At 31.2% G+C, this 27,024-nt stretch overlaps 1 long non-coding RNA gene across 2 annotated transcripts in view; it reads right to left on the bottom strand.

Moving 5' to 3' along the window:
- Positions 1-3,494: 3,494 nt before the first annotated feature.
- Positions 3,495-27,024, bottom strand: part of LOC126737740 (uncharacterized) — a 90,868-nt gene continuing 67,338 nt past the window's right edge. The window contains exons 2-5 of one of the 2 annotated variants that reach the window (XR_007661094.1): positions 12,940-13,071; positions 10,031-10,108; positions 3,656-3,857; positions 3,495-3,606 (exon numbers count right to left, since the gene is read on the bottom strand). This is a non-coding gene — a long non-coding RNA (uncharacterized LOC126737740). The remainder of the gene's footprint in view (positions 3,607-3,655; positions 3,858-10,030; positions 10,109-12,939; positions 13,072-27,024) is intronic. The other variant, XR_007661093.1, reaches the window with a different exon arrangement.

Here is a 27,024-nt window from a genome sequence, read left to right as displayed (position 1 = left end):
AGTGTCTGATATCCCTTTTCCAGGTTTTATCGCTAACATAGCAAGTTGGTTCTGAGCCTATTAGTCTATTGCTGGCCCCCTTCATTGTAAGTTAGATTGCCCTTCTTGCAGCACCATAATCACCCTTTTTTTGCTAGGATTATCTCTGAGTTGCCTGCCCTGTTATGCATCCTCTAGCACGGCCACTGGTACCCCGATCTTCTATCGTATGGCCGCAGCGCACCATGACCTGAGTAGCCGCCTTGTCTAAGCCGCGTAGCTTCTGTTCCCAGTAGTGCCTTTCCTTTTTTAAGTACAAAGGCTTATCTAGCTGTGTGACTTTGTGAATTTTATATATTTATTTTATTTTACTTACCTTGATAACGGTAGTAGATTTAACTATCTAAGCGTTGGTTCATATTAGCTTTTCATATTCAATAAATAGCTTTTTTCATTCTCTTTAATTTCAATAAAAACTAAAGTTAGGTAGTGCTCAACCACATCCAAGTGGCAAAAGAGTCAATGTGCAATCGAGATAGAAAACGATAAACCTTATATAAAATTTTAAATTCCCATGCTTTAACTGAATTTACACTCAGTATATTCTAGCCGTCAAATTTACGAATTAGCGTAACTTTTAGTAATATTTTAAAATAAATATAACATCTATTAGAGTAAAATAAAATTCAATTATTGGAGACAATTGTTTTATTATAAAACATTCATAATAAACAGAGGTGATGTTCTATTTATAATTGTAATATTATGATGAAATAAAAAAAGGTTTTATAATTTTTTCTTTTTGTAAATCTAAATTTTTTTAGGCGTCTGGGAAAAAAACCATTTTTACTTTTTTTAAAGAAAATAAACCGGTTATAATAACTTAATAGATACAAAATATGCTAAAAATAAAAAGTTTTTATTTAAAATTATTTAAAAAAAAATCTTAAAGTTACAAAAACCAGCGATATTAGATATTTTTTGTCCTTAATAAATATAACAATTTTTTTACAAGAATGTATAAAGTTTTTTTGTTCTTTTTTTGCAGTTTACTCTATAATGTAATTTTCATTTAGAATTAATTATATTTAATTCTCAGTTAAAAATGTGTTACTTGTTTATACTGGACCTTTTTCAATGTTAAATTCAGATGTAATATATTTATCTAATAAATAAAAGACAAAACAATATTTACAAAACCGTATATTATTTTAAATCAATTAATGGTCAATGAAAGGCAAAATAATATTATTTACAAATATAATATACGTGTTAAATTAAAATATGCAAATTAAGGTACGTTTTGTCGTCTTCAACTGTTAAGTTTTACGGTCCATCCTCCTCATGTAATTTCTCTATTACAGAAAATTCACCATTTTGTTCAAAATTTGTATTACTTTCTGATTCCCGATCAGCTTCATCTATCATTAATAAGAAGCTGATTCACAACAATATGTACTGATGGTTCTTTTGAATATATTCTTATTATTGTATTACTATATCTTTTTTGCATGCTCACAACAAAATGTTTATTTGTTGGAAGAAAACTCTTTAAAAGTCATTACGGTATCCCACAACTTGCTTAAAATTAAAATTTGCGTATTTGTTTGCTTTATATCCTTTTAATTCAGCTCAAAATAAACCAATTGGGTTTAGATCTGGATGATAAGGTTTTAATCGTATCTTTTGCATTAAACAGTTCATCTATTTCATAACGTTTATACTACTGTGGTATGGGGCGTTATCCATTACAAATACAGTTCTTGGTTTTAAATTTGGAATCAGATTCTCTATAACCCACTTTTATAAATTTCATATTGTGATATTTAGTTTCCAACTTTTGTTTCTTTGTTTTAATTTCTGTTTGTTCCAATTTTTGTATGTTCCAGTTAGGAACAAACCCGTTTTGAACACCTGTATGCATTAAAATAAGACGTAGTCCTTTGCCTATCAGTTTTTCAGTACCTACCAAACTCTCATCATTTCATCCTTTAGTGTGGGCATGAGATAAATGAATATTATTTTCGTCCATGTATATTATGTCGCGCTTTTCTCTATACTGACTGATTTTTTAAAGAAATATAGTCCTAACCGCTCTGATGTGTTAACTGTTTTAATGCCACTTTTTGTTCGATGGTTTCGAAATTTTCTCTAATTTTGTAAAGCTCTTTACGGAGTCTCTTTACATTTTTAATAGCCGGTATTATCGGCCATTTATTTTATGAATGATTTTTAATGTAGGCGCTGCCTTTGCTATCAGATGATGATTAGTTCTTAGTTCTTTCTTCTCTGAATTAGTTCTCTGCAAAATTCTCAAATCTGCCTCGTCAAGAAGAGATTCTTAAATGATCTCGATTATAATACTTAGCTAAAACACTGAGATGTCAACAATTAGGCCTCTACGAGCAGAGTTATTTAAATGAGCTAGGGTTTTCATCAAAGGGTTTTGCCACACAAATTTTATCCGCCGCTTGGATATGGTTGAGTTGTAAGATATTGAAAAAAATAAACGAACTCAGAGGTAGATATAAAAAAAAACGTCAGCTCCTATGTAAATAAAAAATCTACTAACCTCAAGTAAATTATTGTATTTAAAACTTATTGGACTTAGGCCCTATATTGAATTTAATATAACGAATAGTATCTTTAAAGATTTAAGTTTGTTTCTTCGGTCCTATAGGCGAATTTTCTTTTTTGTAAATTAATTTTTACTGAACTAGTAATGGATAAATAAATAATTATGAGTTCACCACAACAATATAAAAAACCGGATTTTCTTTATAGTCAAGTATTATCATTTTGATTAGTCCTCGATTGGTAGTATTCGCCATTAAGTAAAAATATTTCCATATCAATTTACCGATAACTAAAAGATTTCAATTATATCATCATTAAACCGTATAATTTTTAAGAATTTCGACGTACAATGATTTGTCTTTGTTTCTTCTAAATCCTAAAAATATATCAAAGCACTAGGTATTTTACTTAAAATTCTTGAGTATTAAATTTATATATTTTTTTTGTTTCTCAAAACTCCAGCTCTTTATTATTATTTTTAAATTTTTGCTATTTTCCATTTGCAAAAGTGTTCAAGTTCATCAGTCATTTCAACTATGATTTAAATCTCACGCAAAACAATTGAAACTAATTTACCACAAACGCCATAATATTACATCATTTAATAACAGCTTACGGATCTCCGCTCGTTTTACCCAATACCGGCAAAATAAATCACTCTCTCATTAAAGAAAATAAATCGGTTACGCACTGCCCGCCATTAGGTCCACGCACACCGATACCGTATGATTACATCTCGGATAGCGTTCGTCCGTAATTTCGAGACATAAATAACCAACCTGGGAAGCCTTAAACACCTTTTTTCCAAAAAAAGAACTGCGATTAGCAATCGGCCGGCTCCAGTACTGGCTCGTTCTTAGGCGTAGTGGGCGGTGTTACCTTTTTAATATCGATCGTGGTTTGAAAATTTTAAAAAAATGAAAATATCAATATAAGATTTTTTCTTTCCGGTTTTAGATATATAATCATTCAGTAAATTTAGTGTAAAAGTAATGAGAATATGGAATGTTTAGAATTTTGAAGGATCTAGGGCTCCTATTCTGCACCAATCTAAAATAAATTAGTTTAAGATCTAATAACTTTTTTTACTGTACCATACCCATAGGTAAAATATCGCGTCCCATAAACTAAATTGGCATTTAAACTTCGAAAACCTCAGGCTAGTAAATTGGAGGACCCCTTTTGCCGCACCCCGTGGGGCGCAGCGGAGCACCAGGTGGTAATCGCGGTGTGATTTACATCGTCGAAGTGTCGGACCCCTGGAGACCCCAAGCACCTCGGCCTTTTTGGTCGGGGCACACCTGAAGATGACTTTATTAGACATCGTGTATCATGTTAGCATATGTAGTTCTCGTCAGAAAGGTCATGAACATTATTAATAGATGTATATGATTTGATGATTGGCAATAATGGTAGCTAATAATAAGTTTATTAAATTTTTTTAATCATTGCTAGTGCATGCCTTCGGAATGAAATTTTTTTTATAAATGTCTTTATTATCCTTAAGATTATTTTTTTCACCTTAAGAATTTTTATTCTTGTTATTCTTGCTGGCCTCACTTATTGCAGTGAATGGCATATCTATTAAAGGTTCATTATTTCTAAAGAAAAACACACATGAAAAAAATCTCGGAAACAGAAACTAAAATAATTATAAATTTTTGTAAACAGCATATATGTTTCTAAAAATTAAGGAGAATAATATTTATTTGCATTTTTTGCTTAGATTTTAACAAAAAAAATACACCTTTTAAAAAATTAACACTTAATAAGACTTTACAAAATAAGCCAAAAAAAAATCAAAAAATCGTTTTTGTTAATGTTAAGCCCTTAAATTAGTATTATTAATACAGAGTATTACAGAGTGTGACCTTTTCGTACATTAATGACTGCCTGGCATCTGTTGGGCATGCTGAAAATTAGGTTGTCAATTTCCATTTGGAATGTAGTAATCGATAAGTCAGAAAGACGATTAAACAGCTGAGCCCTTGTTTTAAATTGCCTTCTTTGATTAAAAAGTATCGCCCGATTGAATCCCATAAATGTTCAATGGGATTAAGGTCTGGAGACTGTGCGGACCATGGTAAAACAATAATTTGCGAATTCCCTATAATCTCGCGTACCAGACGAGCTGTGTGTGGAGGGGCATTAACGTGTATATCCTGGAAATGTTATCAAATTTCTGCTGCATACGGAAGCACAACAGGTTGCAGAATGGTAGTTTAGTAACTTACACCATTTAAAATAACCCTCCAAAAAAACAAGGTGCCTGCAGTTATCGTTCTATCCCATAATGATTATAATTAGATAGATTAAGATTCAGTTGGTCTTGTTAAACAAGTATGGCACTCTCTAATATCTTGGTATCACGGTATCTTCTCATTAGCTGACAAATGACGCTCGCTTATGTGTTGAGAACCTTCGCTACTGCTCTGTAATTTTGACCTGCTTCAACCATTCCCACTGCTCGCAGTTATTCATCAGGGCTTAAATGACATCCCTCCATAATAAAACGAATAAATTAAAGCAAATTCGTGTACTAACAATTTTTTTTGTTTGCTTCAGCTCTACCTTTGCACAGGTATCCAAACAAGACTAATTCGGCATTCTAAACACTAACAGTTAAATAATAGCTTTGTTCGTGGTGATAGTCCTGGACAAGTTTAGAATTACTTCGCATGCGCATTGTTAAAGAGAGCTTTCGCGGTGACCAGTCCTGAACTTCTATTTTGAAATTCTGCCGTTCGTGGATATTTTGTTAGTTATTCAGGATCAATCTATAACTAGTTCAATTGATCCTTGGACTCTCATTAAAAGTTTGAGTTCTGGACTTGCACATTAGATTTTTAATGGCATATTTGATGTATGTTGACTCTTTTTGTCTTTATCTCCTGGTAAGTGGTGCTTATTTTATTTTATTTTTAAATTTAAAACAAATAATAGTTACTGTTACAAATAATGATTGCTGGTCTTACTGTTTTTTATTAGTTTTATGAATAGTTTAATTAAATTGATTTTGTTTTAGATTAGTTGTGCATGATAAAATTACCATATCTGATCATTTGAGTTTCAGTGATGAGGACTTGGAAAACTGCTTAGAACTTACCAAAGTTTTTAAAAATATTGAATATTTTGAAAACATTTTTTTACAATTTCGTGATAACCTGTATTTGCACTGACTAATGAACTGGCCTATACTAACCCAGACAAATTTAGATGTTGGCAGTCCATGGATCGTTCGCGGTTGAAATAAAGTTTGTTCTCTGTAAAATGCATTCGCACAGAAACTTCTGATCGGTTTCAAATTAAAAGTTTGATGTTCTTACACAAATTTTTGATTATCATCTGATAATCAGACTTGTTTTCGGATTTATTTCAAGCCAAGTGTCAGAGAATTCGTGCAGCCAGTCAACGCCGATCTTCGGAATATGAACATAACCTCTAAATTGTTGTTTGTAATTTGTCGCTTTGTATAGTCCCTGTATAGTCCCTGTCCCTTTGTATATTCGTTTTGTAAAAATGGTATTTTAAATTGTTGGATTAGTCTAAAAATACATATTAAGTAAATGAGTGATTTTAAATCGTCGGAAGAATCTGATCAGAATGTTTGTTGATTCCGAGTTATGTTGATTGCGGCACAGAATTTTAAAGAAGGTTTACTTGAATAACGGATTCCCAATAACGGAAGTCCCAAAAATCAAAACTATTTTGATGAAATTAGGATAGGAGTAGGCAATGTGAAAAACTCACATAAAATAAACTTTTTATTGGATAGCTTTTAGTTTTTTAATATCAAGGTCATGTAATTCTGGAAGTAACAACAATGATCAAAAGTTAACATTTATTTTAGCCGACATTTATTCCTTAAAGCAGCACTAAAAAACTTAACGCGGTGAAATCAAAAACTCTTTCTATAAATGCTATGAAAAATTGACAAAAATAAAGAAGATTAAAGTAGTGAAAATTTCAGTGTAGTTAAATTAGAAACCTAAATAAAACTAGAGCAAGAAAAGCTAGATTTCAAACACCAATCATGCCAGTAAAAGTGATATAAAGTAAGGATTCTCTGTGTGAGAATTCCTGAATGATTATATTAATAAAAATCTGACAAGGGCTTGATTACCGTTAAATGAACATTTAAAAAACACCTATTTTTGATACGCCTGAAAGACACTTGGTCTATATAAAGAATGATTTCAAAATTATGAGGACATCATCGTTTATCTTCCAAAATAATGAAAATGTTATATCAAGAACAGAACTTTAAAGACTAATTAATTCCTCCGAAAATAAGTAAAGAAATTAAGGTTTCAAAATATTTTTACAACAAGACTTGTGAATTAATTTTTAACAAGAGCATTGAAAGGAATAGGATCTAAACATATTTAAAGTCTACCAATCGCACGTTGGGTTCGTGTATGTTGTCTATAAAAAGTATTTGTGCAAAAAAGATGTTTTGACTTAAATAAATGAATTATTGTAATTTCTGACTTAAATATTTTAATTATTCTATAAACTATCAATATTTATAACGTCATGGTATTATATGAATTTTTGTTAATAACAACATTAACTTTGATGTTTTAATTCCCAAAGCTCCCAAGAATCCTCTTAATTAACCGAATGACTAGTAATATCGATGAGAATTAATTTTTTAGTGCTGAAAAACTGATTGACCAGAACGATGACGTTACAATAAAAATCTAATTAGTTCTTAAGACAGAAGCGCTACTTGTTTTCAAACTTGTCAATTTTTAGCTTTAACTCCAATCATGAGCCACCTGTTTTTAATTGGGGTATTTATAATTTTAATTAGTCAAAAGAAAAAAAAATACTGCATGATATGAAATTTTATAATTGTAAAAAGTTTTCTTTATTATCTGAATTTATACTCAGCTTGAAAATTTTGGAAAAGGGCTATCCCATCAAGTTTTTTATTCAAATGTTAAGGCACCGTAAAACGGGGCTACTTTGTGCAGGTTTTGAGGCATTTTTGATTCTAGGCGCTGCATTTATAATCGAATCAACTTGAAAAAAATTAAGAGTAACAATACGGGTCATGCTTATAACCTGCCCTAAAATAGGGCTTTTACAATAAACCGTTTTCGAAAAAAAAATTAAAAAGATGGGTGCCAAAGTAGCCCCGTGTTTGAAGTTACATTGGCACCCAAACGGAAATGTGAATAAACATAATGTAGGCCCATCCTGGGGTTACTTTGGCACCAAATCAGGCTTTTTTTTTAGTTTTTAAATAAAACATTCAATATTTTTAATGAAATTTCTATATTCTTAAACAAAATAAACAAAACACTTAAAAACTAACAAAAAATATTTTTCTAATATTTGGCACAGTAAAAGAAAGGAACTAAATCAAAATAACATAAATAGTAATCATCTTCACATGCCTCAGAGGTATAATATTTTTTTTTGGATCCCTCGTTACAAATACCACAGATCCATTTAAAACAACCATTGCATAGAATCCAGTCTGGTCCAGTATAACCAGACCAATAAGCAGCACAAATTCCGCATTCGTCTTCATTGTGGGTACTTGAGGATGATGGTAGATTGACATCTTTTAATGTCGATTTTCTAAAAATTTTTGCTTTTCCTTTGCCTTTCTCTTTTCCCGCAATCTTCTTTTTGTCATTATTTTCATTTTCAATTAGTTTTTCCTTGTCTTGCTCCTCTTTAGTTTCTTCACAATCGACTTCTTTGCCGGGAATAATTTTTCGTCCCCGCTTTCGTTTAGGGTTAGTGCTTGATTGTCCACGTGTCTCCTGAAGAAACTCTAATAAACTATCATTCAAAATATCACTCGTAGATGCATCAATTGGAGTTTTTGGCAATTTGGATAAAGGCTGCTGCGGATCATATGGACAAATTCCGGTGGCACGAAATCCGGATTTTATAATTGTCTTTTACTCTTTCCTGTAGAGATCTCCACAAGCGATCCAGAAGATTCGAAAAGTGTTCTTTAGGCAAAGTACCTTTTACGCGACTGGTCTTTCTCCAATCGTCTAAAATAGCCCTCCATTTCTTTTTCATGGGAGCAAAGAAAGCCACGTCCAAAGGCTGCATAAAGTGAGTTGAATTGGGGGGTAAAGGAGCCATATAAATATTATTTTCTTTAGCAGCCTTTACCACGGTTAGAGAAAAATGTGAGTCTAGGTTATCACCTAAAAGAATAACTGGTTCACCATTAACAATTTTCTTTGACGTGGGGCAGCAACAGTTTAAAAAACCATACCTCAAAGAGATTCATATCGAACCATCCACTGCTGCTGTTATCATAAACTGCCCCTAGAGGGCCACCAACAGTCCAATTTTCGTAAATGTTGTTGGCTTTATAGACTACCATTGGTGATAGTAAGATTCCATTTGCGCTTCCGCAGACCATTACACTTATTGCTGAACGCGAATGTTCTTGAACCCTTTAAACCCTTTTAGTACCCCTACGAACTAAAACTTTTTTGGCCCCGGGATCGTCTGTGAAATTAGTCTCATCATAGTTAAACACTTGTTTCACAGAAATGGACTCCAGAACAGGTTTCATGTTTTCGAAAAACTCCATTATATCGGCGCGCCCAACCGAAGCACGTGCACGCTTAATATTAGATGCCAATCGAATGCTAATATTATTTCTGGTAATAAATTTTTCAATAAAGTCCTGTTCAATAGGGTCCTGGTCTATTGTTGGGCCATCCAGGAATATTTCTGCCTTGTTTTGTAACATATTTTTGCACGATTTCTCTGGCGTCACTAACAGTAACGGGAAAACCCCAATCTGCTACCTGGTTGATGGTCTCTGAAATTAGTCTCCCCTCCTATTGGGTAAGGATGGTGGGGTGACCTACACGACCCTCATGTTTCGTAAACAGCTTATTCTGAAGAGTGCCTCTAGGTATTTTCCATGTTTTGGAAGCTCCTACTTGTGACATCCCCCCTTCCCTAACAGCTTGCTATGCATTCGTTAAATTTTGTTCCGTGTAGTTTTTATAGGGTCTCGATCCAGGCAACCTACTATAATTTCGCACCATATTTCGCGCCGCGGAACATACCGACCTGTCTGAACAACTCTCGGACACTGAATATTAAAACTAGACAAACAAGCCTAATATAAACAAAGGCGCGCACGCTCTGCCAAAGTTACCCCGTGTGCCAAAGTAGTCCCGTTTTACGGTAACATTCTTGTTTTAAAGCGAGTTTTTCTACGCAAAACCTTATATTTTAAGGAGGTAATATAAAAAAAACAGTAATATAAAAAAGGAATGCCATATAAATTTTTACCGTTTTCTGTTTACTGCTCTTACCGTTTATCAACATTTCTGTTAGGGTATGGTTTTCAGTACAAATCTTTGATTCGACCAGTTGCATCAGTCTTTTAATAGTCTGTGTTTCATTATGTGAATATTTTTTTGGGAAAAATGGCCCATACTTTTAAAAACAGTGAACTAGTGGACATAATACTTACCTATAGAGAGTGCCAATAAAATGCATTCGCAGCATGTAGGTTGCGTGTGTAAAGGTTTCCTTTAAGCAACATCCAGCCCTACATATATTGGTAAATTTAGTTATTAAATTTAGACTTCGTGACACAGGATATTTAAAAAAACAACGAGGAGGCTACGCCGGAAAAGCTGCTCAACCTGAAATGTTACAAATTCAGGAAAACAATTTAGAAATAGTCGAAGACGTTGGGTCTTCTGAATGAGTATAGAACGATAGCAGCTCAAGTTTAAGTTTCTCATAATAATATGTGGAACATAATACGACAAGAATAGTATTATCCATATCATTTTCTAGCTTGTACTCATTACTTAATGCGTACAAGCGTTGATACGACCTGAAGATCATCCTAGAGAGTTGTATTTTGCCATTGGCTTTTAGAACAGTTCAGCAGAAATGAAGATTTTACAAAATTAATTTTGTACACAGATGAGCTCACATTTACACGAGATGAGTGCAAAATTTCCACAACAATCAATGTTTGACCAGTAGAATTCGCATGCTGTAAAAAGAGCTAATTTTCAACAAAGATTTTTATTATATATTTAGGCTGGCGTAAAAATTTATTTAAATTTTCTTCGAAACAATCTGCCATAATTATTCTATATTCTTCTAAATGTGAAAGAGAATATGTGGTTTCCAAATGATGGAACTCCACCACATGTTAGACGAGAAGTTCATGAACATCTAAATAATGAGTTTTCGACTAGATATATAGGGCGCAATGGACCCATTTCTTGGCCTCCTCGCTCCCCAGATTTAACGACTTGCGATTTTTTTCTGTCGGCCGAGGACAAGGGGTCGATCTGTAAGCCGAGCAAGATTGTATGTTAATCAAACAAATGGGGACAATTTTTAACATTTTTTGTAATAACGGTAACCATTTAACTTAATAAAGATTTTTTAATAATGTAAATTAACTTACTTATTAACCAACTTTTATACAGGTGATTTTTCGTACATTAACTTCTTTTGACGAACTCTCCAAAGTGTTAAAATAAATGACTTTACTTTGAAAATACCCCGTATGAAATTATGAGAATTTTCGTTCGATGTTGATGGGTTATTCCCATTTAAAAATTACGTCTTCGGAAAACCGTTCTGCTTCAATTCTTTGCATTATATTTTTGGCGTTAAATTACTTACGGTTATTACATATAACAGATGCTTTCTAATATCTTATTCTAGTGATCCCCACTTTAAACCATGCAAGCTTTAAAAATCGATATTCTTATGGTTCTAGTTCGTAGTACTCACATTAATATTCAGAAGGCGCAGATTTAAAACTTTTTCAATTTCCATCAAGAATGTAATTGAAGGACTGAAGTATCGTCCTCATACTGATACTATAACTTAGATGTTGGATATTAAGCGATGCTGATTGCATTTTCGTACCTTGACACTATTCTATGCAGATATTCACTATGATAGGACATGAACGTAGATTGGAAGTTCCTAATCCTGAGCACATTCTACTTGAAAGTAGAAAGTATGGAAATATAACTCCTAAGACTGCTTCGCTCCCTCTAGTGGTAATGCAGTCTAAATTCAGAAAGTTGTGTCCTTACTCAGTTTTTCTCGGTTGATATTTAAAGATTGTCTTATTGGTGTACAGAATTTTTCATTAAAACTGAAGGCCTCAACATCAAATCTAATATTTGTCGAGTTGATGATTTAAAATTGAATAATTGTCCTTTATAATGCTCTATAGCTTTAGTTTAATGGGTATCTTTACCAAGCATTGGAAGAAAACCAGTATGTCCCTTTAGCTTTTTTAAAGGATGGTCTTAAACTGGTGCCGGACTAACATTAAGACTAAACCCATAAATTAATATTAAAACCTCCGGGTCTATTTTATCATACATTTTGAATAATATTTTTACCATTATTTTATCTAAACAAAATATCTACTATCGAAGTGGCTTTTTACAATCACACGGTGTAACTGTATTACATGGTACATAATCGATTTCATTTTACGTTGAGCAAGTACATCCTGAAACTGAGAAAATTAAAGTGACTTTTATTGATCAATTAAATGATTCCTTTCTCGCAAATTAAGATAAATACTTTTAATTACAAATCGCTTTTTATCAACAGAAATTATAATTAAACTTCACTTTTTAGTGACCGTAAATAAAAATTGGCGTGCAGTTTAATTACTTTTATGGCTTTACCTTTAGGTATTTAAGATCCAAGTAAATTTATTAGTAGATTTTAAATGGAAAAGATATTATTGATCAGCCTTTCAAAAAACTAAGTCGTATTAATCTTAATATATTTAGAACTCAGAAGCTCGGAATAAATAATAATATGATAAAGAGAAAATGGTGGTGAAAATAGTTATTGAATTTGGACCTATAGGCGGATTTCCGAATTTCGATCTCAGTCTACCTTTGATAAACAATATTTGCATCGGATGTCTTTTGAAGGCTAATTCTGAACTCGCTCATCAGGTCAAGCAATATTTGGACGAAAAGTTTCCAGGACTGTGAATTACACGCGGTGGTTCTATTAGTTGACCTCCATGAGCTACAGAGCTCACCACTGGACTATTGTTTGTGGGGCTGGTTTAAAAATAAGGTGTCAAAGTGAAACTCGATACTCGGGAGACACAAATTTGACGCATTAGTAATACAGCAGTGTTTTTCAAAGAAAGACCTGAATCATTGAGCAAAGAAACAAGGGCCTTTGGCAGATGGAGTAGAATCTATTAAGTGGCGGTATTTTTGAACATTTGTTAAAATAGTGCTTTAATTAAAACCATGCTAATGTAGAAACTTTTGTTTATAATTATGCTATATTTTGAAAACAAATGGGAATCGCATAAAAACACAAGTTTTTTTTAATTATTTACACCTGTACAATACTCACCTGGAGTTTTGTGCGTTCCTCCCGGCTCACCCTGTATATAATACTAATATGATCCTTGTACTACGCGACTTACTATATTTTGAAGTAAATCTCTTTACCATAAAAGACTGCTGGCTAATTCACCATCTAATCCTAAAATAAATTGTCATTATGGAATATCATTGAAACCTAAAACAAAGTGTTTTAGGCCTACTTTTAGTTATCAGGTTTGAAATGTATTTAGTTAAAAGTTTTAAGGAGCATATGTAAAATTATTAATCTAATGATAAACAAAAAATTCCTAGTTTCGATATTTGGACTTGATCTAACATATTTACTTAATTTATGTTGTAATTCATAGTACGTATAAATATTCTTTATATGTTCCAATGCTTAGCTATGGTTTAAATATTAAATTAAGTATAAAATAGTTGTACGAAATATACAGGGTGTTAGTAAATAAGTGCGAACAACTTTATGAGGTGGTTCTGTATGAAAAAATAATTATAGTCGAACTTATTTACTTTATTTTAACACCTCGTATATGTACAGATTTTTTTCTAACGTATATTGAACTAGTTCTTAGAAACTTTTCTTACTTAAAGTACTAAATTCGCCTATTATATATAATAAAACACAAGTGTAATAATTTAATAAAATTAGCACCACATTGATAGTTACCACACCTAGCATTTATTTACAATCAACTTTTAATAAAAAATAAAACGCAGAATGCTCAAACACCATTGCAATTAATTATCCTTTTACCTGAAACAGATGTAATTACTTACTAATCTGATCTGGGTCTTATCAGATTGAATGGTCGCCAAGAGCGGTATAATCGATCGATATCGGTTACGCAGCCCATTTCTATTATATCGTCGATCTTATTACTTTGATAAGTAATGTGAATATACCTAGGATACTTTAAAAGTTATTTACATATAAAAGCTTAAAAGAGAGAATAATGTAATATTTTACGGAATTTGCCTTTCACCAATAATTTAAGATAACAGAGCCCGCATTGTCCAAAATAGGAAAAATCATTTTCCACTTATGTTAAAACGTTCTAAAAAATCTATTAGATAGAGGACTCGTAACATAAAAAAAGGATTACTTTATTGTCGATATACATATTTTCATTTTTTATTACTAATGAAAATTTTTAAAGAAAAAAAATCAAAAGTTTAAAAAAAAAATATTGAAACCTCTCTAGACTTAACATAAGACTTACGGATCCAAAATAGTTTACACAGCAATAGTTTCACAACATAACAGTTTAACATATGCAGTTAATATTTACCATAAATATGAATGTATCCTGAATATTGCTATAAGCAAGCAAGTTTTATAAATATAATATAATTTATTTAATCAGATGATAAACTTAGTTACAATTAAAATTATTTAAGGTAATTTCCAGAGGCGTAGATTCTTGTATCACTTTCTTCTTCCTTACTCAATTTTAGGCGTAAAAGGTTTTTTATATTACTCGATAATGACATTCAGGATATTAGGTGAGATAGGGTTGAGACAATGGAACCGAACATTTAAAGATAATAATTGGAAAAACTCTTACTTTATCTGGAAACCTCATGTTATCTTAATTTTTTACTAATCAATTAAATTTTTAATATTATTCATCAAATATGTACTACCCAATATATTATATCACAGATATAACGAGGCAATTTGTCGGTATATCTGTGATACTACGCATGTTAAGAAAGGAGAAAATTAATCTTATGATCCAGGATGAACATTAAAGCAAATATTTGATTCAACTATGTTGTCCTTGAATTATTTCTGACATTCATCTTATCAACGCATGCAATAAAATTGATTATTTTCCAAATTACTGGAAATATTGCTATGTAATATTATTATGCAAAATTATTAAACCAATAACTGAAAAGCATATTAAAACTTTTATTAACGGATGGAACCTTATTCCTCCCAAGCAGTTATTGAAAAATAGATTAACCCAATCAAAAACTTAGGCAAATCCACCAAATCGAAAAAGGGCAAATAGGCGACAATCACACAATTTGATTATTGTAATTGAAAATGGTCTAATTAGAGCTAACAAAAATGTCTTTTACTCTAAAATAAATAAATAGATTCTTCCAATCGAATAGATATATTTCAAATATAAAATGGAGTGATCTATTAAAAAATACATCAATTGGGCCAATCGAATAGTATAATATTGGATTAATATAATCTAAAAATAATATAATCTTCATTTTTAATTTTAAGTAAAAATATATAAAGGGTGTCCGGAAAAAGGAGGCCAATCCGCCGGCCACATATAGGGTGGACCAAAATAATGCGACTTTCGTTATGCCATTTTTTAATTGGACGCTCGGTATTCAATATACAGGGCATCAAAATGAGAAATATAAAATCGTTTTTTTGATGTTAGTTGACTGTTTCATGAGGTATTAAATTAAAATTTGGTGTAAGGGGGTTTTTTGGAACGAGAAATAATCCGTTCACGGATTTGCTATACCTTGCAGGGGGCGCCACCTGCGGTATATTGCATGTGTTAAAAATACCAAAACTTTTTTGTACCTCTGTATAATAAAGTTCTAGTAAAAAATTCTGATTACCCAATCTTTTCTTGTAAAAAAAGTATTCTTAGTAAATGTCGGCCTGAGAAACCGTTTATTAGATATCTTCATTTAAAAGTCTAAATATTTCTTTCAAAACAAATTGGCTGACCTCGGGCACCAGTAACTTTTTACGTTCTCTTAAAGTGACAAATTTAAACGCTTCTGACGCTCTTAACAAGCTTCTCAATTACTCCTAAATCTACATTTTTTAAATATATGTTTGTATTTGGTGTGTTTTCTTAAAACTTATAAAACCATAATGGCTCATAGACCAAGAAATGTACCCTTTTCCGAAATGGCGGATATGGTTTTGATGTTTGGTAAGTTTTAAATATTATTGTAAACAGTAAATACCTGTGAATTCTCAACTAGGAAAATGTTACTCCAATGCTAGTTTAGCCGCTAGGACTATGCCCAGACATTCCCAAACCAATTTCATCCCAAAAGAAAATATTTTTTAAATCTGATTAACCGCCTAAGGGAGAAGTTTCAGCGAAAGACGGTTCAACCAGGGAAAGAGAAAGAAATTTTAAGAATTGTCGAAGAATCACCAAACATTAGTACTAGGGTTTTGGCTGAACAGATGAGAAATATTGGGAAAACCGAGACACATAATATTTTACGGAGTCAACAACTTTACCCATTTCATCTTCAAAAAGTACAAGGTCTTTTACCCGAAGAATGTAAAATGAATAATAGAAATGTGGATTTTATAAAGGCGATTCTATTTACTGACGAAGCCACGTTCACGAGAAACGGCATGACAAATATCCATAACGCACACATATGTGCTGAAAGAGAATCCTAGGGCCATAGTTGAGACACATCATCAAGTAAATTTTAAAGCCAATGTGTGGGCAGGTGTTATGGATAACTTTCTTTTAGGACCTGTCATTTTATCAGGTAATTTGACTGGTGATTCATTTCTGTTTCTACAATACTGCCCGATTTGCTTGATGATTTGCCTCTAAATTTAAGACAAAATCTTTGGTTTCAACTTGACGGTGCTCCAGCTCATTTTGCTATAAATGGGATATAGGAACTATTTACATCAAGTATTTCTTAATCGCTGGATTGGTCGGGATCGAGATGCTCCTATTTCGTGGCCACCCCGTTCGGCCGACCTTACCCCTTTGGATTTTTCCGATCCGATCCGATTTTAAACGAGAATCATTTAAAGGAAAGAATCATTGCAGCTGGAGAGCATTTCAAGTTGAAACAAAATATTTTTCAAAGCCTTTATTTTCTTTAATAAAGAGGATTCGTATGCGTATACAAATGAATGGAGGTCACGTAGAACAAATAGCTTAGGGTCATTATTCTATGATTTTTATTATAATAAGTAATTTAGTATTAATTTAGAAAAAATTATGTATGTTTATTTTGTTAACTTGTTTGTAAACTAAAAATGTATCTAGATTTTAAAATAAAGATATCTAATAAATGGATTCTCAGGCCGACATTTACTAAGAATACTTTTTTACAAGAAAAGATTGGATAATTAAATTTTTTTACTAGAACTTTATTATACAGGGGTACAAAAAAGTTTTGGTATTTTTAACACATGCAATATACCGCAGGTGGCGCCCTCTGCAAGGTATAGCGAGTCCGTGAACGGAATTCAATTTCTCGTTCCAAAAAACCCCCTCACACCAAATTTTAATTTAATATCTTATGAAACACTCGACTTACTTCAAAAAAAGGATTTTATATTTCTCATTTTGACGCCCTGTATATTGAATCCCGAACGCCCAATTAAAAAATGGCATAACGAAACTCGCATTATTTTGGTCCACCCTATATGTGGCCGGCGGATTGGCCTCCTTTTTCCGGACACCCTGTATAATTAAAATTTTCGATTAGACGGATTCTTTCAAGACAATTATTTTAAATTTGGAGCAATCATCTATTTCTGTTATATGTATAATGAACATTTTTATCCACGGTTTTCTTTTATTTTAGGCCTTTGATGTGCTGGAGACAGAAATTGTTGTAACATTGGTGAAATTTTTTTGCTTATCATGAAAATGTTATTATTTTTTATTTAAGTAATAGTTTAAATAATTATTTGAGAACTGTCTTTAATTATTAATAATTGCAAGTTTCTGTTCTTATATAGTTTATCAGATTAAAATATTATAAATTATATATTTATTTTTATATCTACACGCATATTTACTATTTAAGTTTCTTATTTACTCCTCTATCTCTTCTTATTTCAATGCAATACGTAAATTATGTGTTTAAAATAATTTATTTTTCTATTAGATAATTATTTTCGAAGCCCTAATCCACTCAAGTAGATTGGTGTATTCAGAAATTTTATTGACATAAAAGAATAACGTGGTGTACAAACATAACAAAAGACTTACAAGCCATCTGCTAATTTCAGAAGAGAAATAAGTTCAAATACTAAAGAATATTAGAATAAATCCCTAATAGTCTACTCCTGCCATCACACATATCTGTGTCTGTATATATCTGTCTCTATTTCTACTCATAAGTAGTTTTATGAAGAAATAAATTTCACATATATCAATTATTTAAAAATAACCCAAACCTAAGAATATAATCCCGCAAAACCATGAGAAAAAAGGACTGAGAAGGTACTACCTTCACAATATTTGTTTTAGTAGAAAAGGTAAATTTTTCCTTCAGGGTAATATACACAGGCAAAATTGTCGCTATTAGAATCCTAATATCCGAAAGAAATAATGTGTTGGCAGGAATCATTCTCTTCATTAAATGAAATCTAATAGAATAATTATATTTAAATATGCTCGAGAATGCCTTCCACCTTCTAATTTCTAAAAATTGATAAAACATTTTAAATAGCAGTTTACAAACTAAAAAATCGGTTCTTGACTTATATTCTAGACAAAATGTGTAAAGAATCCGAGATATTCAAAAATAATAAAAAAATGGTTCTATAGGATTGAATATGTTGTCACTGAGAATTCTTCATTATCTAAAAAAATATAATTGCAAAGTTCTTGAAATCCCAAAACTGATATTTTATGTCCTTACTGGATATCAATTACCCTGTTCTTATCTGAGATTTTCATAAACATCTCGGCCTCCTTATTTCTACCAAAAAGAGCTTATAATAAATCTTTTGACTAAATCCGTTAATATCAATCGGCCCTGGTAAGAGGCATCAGATCCTATTAGCCCGATAAGATACCAGGTATTAATAAGATTGTATTGTGGCCATTTAATTCGTGTGGGTATACACGGGACGACGTCAAGAATTCTCAGCTGGAGCCGATTGTACCCCGAAGATAAAGAACGGTTTTGTATGGTGCGCTTGGTGTCTTTATCAAGGGTTATGTAAGGTGAATTGTTATTATATCACATTGTTATTATGTGGGAAGGTATTTTGACACGCAACGCCGCCTTAGAAAGAGAAAGAAATAGAAATTCACGCGTCGGTAGGTTTTCCGAATAATCTAATTGCTCGGAGAAAGAGAAATAAAATTTCGATTTTTTTATAATTATTGATAAAAAAAATTTATATAAAATATGCTCATTGCTTGTTTATTGAATTATCATGAGTCCTTGAAAGAGAATCCATAAAAGAAAAACCTGTTCAGTCCAATTTAGATAACGAAATATCACAGGATACCTCTGAATTACAGGTCTGTTGTAGGACATAAATCTTGGCAGCATGTGCCATTAATACTTACAATGGCACCCTACCAGGTTGGAAGGATCATGCACGCAGTCGAGTCCGCACAAGAATCGCGTGTTTGCATTTCAATTTGCAGTCGCATGCAGCACTCTCTCTTGTTTTGATTCACACTTCTTGCGATTAATCAATATCAACGGCCGTTTACTTAGCGAGTTCAATTTCAATTAAGAACGTTTTTACTGAAAGAAGATCTTAGCAATGTAAAGTTTTCAAACTTCTAGATAGGAATTTAATAGTTTTAATCAGAGATGTAACTGGAAATATTTTTATTTAGGTAATAAATGAAACTTTGAAAGGAAAATTATGTGCTTGATGAGTTGAGAAATTATAAATGTACGATCGCTTATTAAATACTAACAAAAAACCTTAAAAGCCTAATAAATATTATGTATTAGGCTCTTAGTGAACAGTTAAAATCTGATTAAAACTTTCACATTTCAATAGCCATTTTCGTTAGTTATTATATGTAACAATTTCTTGGTTGTGTGTTGCCCCGAATAAGGTTAGTAATGATAAATCTTTTCCTCACACAAAACCCTAAATTGTGGAGTAAAAAGAATATTTGCGGTATTTGGAAACTACTTGTAAGGTAGTTGATCATAAAATTTTACAATAGGCCTGTTTTCATCATAGGACGGTTCTTGACTCATCTATCTTAATTACGTTAATGACAGCTGTACTTAAATACATCCTAGCGGAATTTTCTATAATCTTTGCTGATTATCATTAATTGCGAATTATTACTTAACTATATTAGATCTCTTGAAACTGAATTTGTTAACCAAACTCGGAGTATAGTAATAATAAAGGATTAGTTGATTAATTTTACCGAAATAATAATGACAGTATTTAATATAAAATCCACTGATTAATCCGTTTATGCTTATAAGCAAAGGCGCAAGTAAGGAGCTGTCAATCATTAGATTTCTTGAAGTTTACATGGATAAGTAGCTATGGATATTAATGCCTATGCTGACGAAGCCTAGCTACTTTAATTTTAATATCAAATTGAAGTAGACTGAGAGATTAAGCTGAACTAAGAGATATATTATAACGGGTGACACAGGATAAAGGTAACACTTTTTCCTGTGTCACCCACATAATTTTTTACTTTTCAAGATAAAGAAATGGAATTTGGGATATCTATAGAACAGTTATAAAAGCATCTTTTGACATATTCGGTTATATATATTTATATATATATATATATATATATATATATATATATATATATATAGAAAATAATATTCTGGGAATAATGACTTCGCATTTGCCACCACACTCAGTTTTTTATTCATAGATAAAATATATTTTTTTTAATTTGAAATAGGGTGCCATGAATGTGTTGAAACTTTTAATTTTTTATCAAGTAATGTTAATTATTTCTATGGTACTTTTTGCTTTAAAAAGTACCAAATGCATCATTCTTCTCTGAATAATGTTTTCTTTTAAAATATGTAATAATATACCAAATGCGTCATTTAAAATAGGAAAGTTAATGTCACTCCCGGTAAGACGGGAAGTGACGGAAAACAACTAAATATGTCAAAAGATGCTCTTATTCCATCAATCTAATAAATTTTATTTGTTTATCTTGAAGAGTAAAATAGTTATTAAGTGGTCCCTTTTTCCTGTGTCATCCGGTATATTTGATTATCTTTTAAATTCCGTTATTGTGGTTTTGGAAAACTTTTGTGTCCTTTTGTATTTTTAGAAAATCTTTCAAAAAATGTTACTGGCTCTAAAGTAATCGGCTCTCTTTTTGAAAGCCACAACTTTTGACAGCCACATACCTTGACTTTTTGTAAAAATTTGTTTTTTTATAAAACTTTCTTTCTGTAAAACGATATGGACTGGTTGAGGTTGTATTACACAGATATTATGTTTTTTTTTGTATTTTTGCTGCATTATTTGCTAAAACTTTTTGTTATAAGTGCCTTTTTAAATACAAAAATAATTTTAAAAATTTTAGCTTATGAAATCAAAACAATTGCGGGTGTAAAATTATCTACATTAATCCAGTAGATTAAATAGAACCAGATTTATAACCTTACTGTCATAGTAGTTTATTTTAAATTACAACCAAAATTTACGGCTAAAAAAGTAGGTGTTCCTGTTTAGAAGCTCTCTATGTATTTCCTATATTACATTAATTATTAAACATATTCTTTATATTAAACTATGGTAATATTTTGTCATTCCGAAGAAACTTCGAAAAAACAGAAATATTGATAATATTTTTAAAAAATAGTCGTGAAGCTTGTGTCGTATAACTTCCACTACTACTAAGTAATAAAAATGAAGTAGTTGTTTAATTTTTTTCTTTGACAAAACTGTCTTGAGCAAGCTAGGCTGATGACAAAAAAATAAACAAAATTATAACAAAAAAAAAATAATTGATTTTAACGATGTTAGGTTTTTATTTTATTGCCTGCGAAACTGTATTTACCAATACACAAATTAATTCATCCTATATCTATTTATTTGAATGTCTCGACAACATAAAATTTAAATGAGATTTATTAATGCACACTTTTTGTACCTTTGTTTAAAATGCCAAAGCGACATATTGGTTAGACAACAATTATAATAATTAATGGTACTTACAGGTTAGTATTTTTTTTACCTAAATCTAAAAATATTTTATCATCAAAAGGATTTGTTTAGCAAGTTGTTGATATTCTTCTTCTTATTTGATATTAAATTAGTAACACTAGCCCCTTTTCGTTATGTTTTTATATACATTATGATTTAATCTTTAAAATTTTTTCCAATGATTTAATACACAATAAATCTGGAAAATAAAATATATTTTTTTGATTTTAAGTCAAAATATCTGATCTACTAATATTGTACTGTATGTAATTTTATATCAAGCATTTTAGGTTATATCCCATCATTATAATTGATAGCACTGTAAATCATAAATTTCCAAAACTGTATTTACCATACAATTTTTAGAGATAAATCTCTCGAAAAATTTTAATTATAATTTCCGAGACACCAAGACCAAAAACACTTGCTGCGAGATAAAGGGGCTAAAATTAACACCGGCTTTTTAAAAGGGGTTTCGATGCGCGAGGCCGATAACGGTTTTCAATACTGCTGGGACGCATCGGGCTTTTGCCCGCGCCGCTGCTGATCGTATCGAATTCACGATTTTGTTTAGCCTTTTATAATAAACCTACATTTACAGACACTATGGTGTGAAACTGAAAAACGTACGTGTTTATTATAATAGGAGAGATAAGCGGTCCTTACGGTCGGCCAATCAAGGGGCATCTATTAAATTATTGTTAATCGCTTGTTAGCGAGGATATGCAGGTGATTTTCTGAAGCTCTGTCTATACCTCGTTTATTATGACAATATAAGCAATAACGGGTAGATTTTCCGTTAAAAATCAAAATATCTCTTTATACACTATAAGTTTTACTGCTTTCTATTTATTAGTTTCTTTAGTTTATCGTAATTTTTTCTCTGCCCACCCAAAAGAAAAACAATATTTAAAGAAACATTAGAGGTACAATTTTTGCATCCAACGCTATATACATTCCTAGATATAGCTGAGCTCAGTTTATATAAATTAGCTAACTTCACCGCTTGCCGTCTAAATTGTTTCTGAGGCTTTAAAGCAACTGGAGGATCCCTATGCTTACTTTGTCCAATAGGTGTTAAAAAGATTCTATATTTTAGATCTAAAAACAGAAATTTCTTCATATTCCTAAAATAAAAGCAATTACATAATTTTCTTCTTACTTAATGACATTTTTTATGCCTTTTAACGACTCCATCAGTCATATTAAAAAATTACTAATATAACTCTTAATAATTTCCTGTAAACTGAAAGGCCTGTCAATATAACATTATTAGTGATTTGCTGGAAGAAAAAATCTTTTTGGCTTCTATTTACTTAGAAAACTTATATCTATAGTAATTTATCCACCTAAATTGATCTTTTAGCGAAAAAAGCTAAAATATTCTATTACTAGTAAACATTTAAAACATAAAAAGTAAAATTAGAAAACAAATAAATAAATATTTTATTAAACAATTTATAATAATTAATTTTATAAATGTAAGCCGTAAAAATAAGTTAAAAATATATAAAAATTTTAGTTATCAGTGCCAGGTTGTCAGGTTCATTTAAGTTATGCATATGCATAATTTAAATGGTCATCATCCTATATTCTTTCATTTTGTATAAGTTTCTACATATTTTTTCAGCCTTTAAATTTAAGATAAAAACAAAAAAACTTATTATTACTATTTAAAGATAATTCTAGAAGCTAATTGCTCATTAACCAATATACAGGGAGTCTCGGAAAATGTCAAAAATATCTAGGATTCAGGTAAAAAATTTAAAAATAAAATAAAACTTTCCTATAAAAAAACTCATATACAAAGATACAGTCCCTTAAAGAAGGCACTGAAAATCGTTTTTTCTTAAATAAGCTTTTGAGGTACTTGGCATAATTTAATAAAAAATTTACGTCATCAACACTACTAAAAACTAATACTAGGACTTACCAGAGGCGGACTAGGTTATACATCTTAACGCTTAAATTTTTAGCATCCTGTATGATAAAGACTCTATAATAATAAATATGAATGACTTGAACATTAAGCTAAAGAAAAGGCTTTGTTAATTATTAATAAAATGAACGGTTTTAAAGAAAAATAATAATTAAGGAATCACTGTTGTATTTTAATTAAAACGGGTCATGATATGATCTTTTTTTCAGCGATGTGACAGTTATTCAAACAACAGAGAAGCTCCATTTTAAGTTGTTTAATCTAAAAAAGTACATATTTTTAAAAATGCAGAGTGGTTCCTAGAAAGGCACCTAAACGAAATTTTAAAAAAAAATGTAAACCTATGTTTTTCTTGAAACGAAAAAATAACCTGGAAAAACAATTTAATAAAACAAGAAGCTAATAATTCGAAACAATGAATTAAAAACTTCATAAGTAGGTTCAACTTGCGCTCCGTGACGTCTAAACTCGCGGGTACGACGAGTCGTGCACTGCGGTACTCGCCACAAGAACCCTGGATTGTTCCTTATCACATCACGATGAATCCTGATTCTTTGTAAAAGTTACTACTCCTAAGTATATACAGGAGTTGAATACACGAAGGTTTTGAGATAATCCCATAGGTCAAAATCCACTGGTGTTATATCGGGAGAATGAGGAGGCCAGGCAATATATCCTCCTTTACTTATCCAACAGTTTAGAAAATTGTTATTCAAGTGGTTTTTTACAGCAACGCTGAAATGAGGTGAGGCTCCATCATGCATAAAATACATATTATGGCGGATCGCAAGCGGCAATCCAGAAGATTGTTCTGAAGGAACCCCAAATAAAGTTCCAGCCATTTAATCATGGCGGTAATACGAATGGCCCAATCAAAAAATTGCCAATCATTCTAGCCCAGATATTAATTGATTAAAACTGATGTTGATGATGAGAAATAACAGCGGCATAAGGATTTTCATAAGCCCATACATGCAAGTTATGTAAATAATTCACAATACGATTTTTGATACATCGGTAAAAAGAACAATGCTAATGAAGTTTGGATATATTCTACGAGAAAAATCTTCAGGAGGTAGTTCATGTAATTTTTGTAGATGATATGCGTCTTAAATGTTTCTGTTTCTTAACTGTACCATACGAACTATTTTTCTCTGACCAGTATCAGTACTTTTTCTTTCAAAACTTAAAATTACAATAAAGAAAGTTAATAATATCACCTTAATAAGTGAAATCGCCTACCAGTTTCCCTTAGACATTGGTCAATTTGTTAAAATGTCTTTTGATTTGGAATAGTGCGATTAGATAATCTTTCTTCATACAACCTTTTAACAGAATCGTAGAGTGAATGTTTTTTATCAATCTTTTAAGAACGCGTTTCTCAAGTGACGAGACTTGAAATTAAGTATTTTTAGCATATCTTAATTCGCCTCATTGCTGATACCAGATGCACTTGTAGCCGAAATCGTTAAAAATTAGTTTGACAATTTAAAAGCCTGAGAAAATACATTATTAATCTCTGAAAATTTTAAATTATGGCAAAATGCTTGCAGAACCTAAATTATTCTAAAGAACTGTCAATACTATTTCTAATTTTACTGTGTCAAATTTCTGTCCATACAACTTTACAATAGCTGCTTTAAATCAAAAAATCTATTTTATAGTTGAAAGATCAGTGTCAGAAATTTCTGAAAAAAAGCGTCAATAAAAGACGTCTTTCTATCATCTTTAATATTTATAATTATTATATTGGGTTTCGCTACATCGTCAATTACAAAATCCTCGTTTTGACGACATACTTTCAAAATTATTTCACTCGAATAGAAAAAATTCTTAAACTTTTCTCATGCAAAATCTATCTATGTCATAAACACTACCTTCGTAGAAAACATATCTAGTTATAACCGAAAATTGAGATTGGCTTGAAACACCGATGCTTACATTCCATATAACCGCTGCAGAACTTGCTTCTGCAATTTCTGATTTTATTTCATTGTAGATATATCTTCAATATGATCATTTTAGGTATATGTTGGCAAAATTTTTAATTGTTTTTAGCAATTAAAGTTACCAAATCCCGCTAATTGCTTCTATTATCAGAGTTACTCCCTTTAAAAGTACCCCGAAACGGTAACTATTGGTTGGCCAAAAAACATACGGCATCTGTAAGTGTGTTAACTATATATCTGTTTTTATCTTTCATTTTAATTAGCCTTATTTGCCTCAAAAGCCGGATCAATACAACTTTTTATTCATGTTTTGCCATGCTGAATCAAATTAGCTACATATCTGTAACGATAAAACTTCGGGTCTGATCTTTAAAGCTATTTAAATCTTTAACTTGATCGACAAAAAGTTCCTTGACTGCCTGGAAATTCCTTGGCAATTTTTGTATAGATAGAAAAGGTAACTTCAATTACCTAGAAGAAATTTATACGTGTTAATTGACTACCCGGAAAGGTTAAACAATCCTTGGGAAGAAAAGTGCCTGGAAAAAACAAAACATAAATTTAAACTGCAGAAAAAAGCTGAACATTCAGAGTGTTCAGCTTTTTTCTGCAGTTAAAAGGAAATACTTAAAATTTCTTTTCTTCGTGTTCTTACCTTTGCTTTTCTTTGGATTTTTTAAATACTGTAACTGCCTGGAAAAGTTATTAAATAACTATAAAAAATAGCCTTGACTGCCTGAAAAAGTGTAACACTATATGGCTATAGATTTTTTAAATTTCTTGAGACCATAGGTCAACAACGTTTTGTTGTGAAAAGTTGCGCGGGTAATTATTTGCGACACTATTATTTTCATGCGTCTAACTGTTCTTATTTTCATGGTAAAAAAATAAATTACATTATTTTCCAGTATTTTCCAGTATATTACAATATTTATTATCAAAACTTTCAACTGTGACCAATGGTAACAATAGTTACATGAACGCTTCGCCACTGCCATTTACCATGCCAGTTAAAACATTTAATGAAAATCTATTTCTGAAAGTTAGATCTTTTTATAGCATGCTGTTTTTCTACTGCCCAAACATGATTGTTGTAGAAATTTATTGCATTTCGTCTCGTGTAAATGTGACCTCGTCTTTACCCAATTAATTTCGTAAAGTCTTCATTTTTGTCGAACTGTCCTAAAAGCCATTAGCAAAATACCACTCTTTTAGGATGATCTTTAAGTTAGAACGCTTGTACCCGTTTATAATGATACGGAAAATACTATTCTTGTTGTATTGCCTTCCACACTTGGCTATGAGAAACGTTAGCTT

The sequence above is a fragment of the Anthonomus grandis genome, chromosome 6 (genome assembly GCF_022605725.1).
Source record: "Anthonomus grandis grandis chromosome 6, icAntGran1.3, whole genome shotgun sequence".
In the NCBI taxonomy this organism is placed as follows: Eukaryota; Metazoa; Arthropoda; class Insecta; order Coleoptera; family Curculionidae; genus Anthonomus; species Anthonomus grandis.
This window is presented reverse-complemented; position numbering and strand designations above follow the sequence as displayed.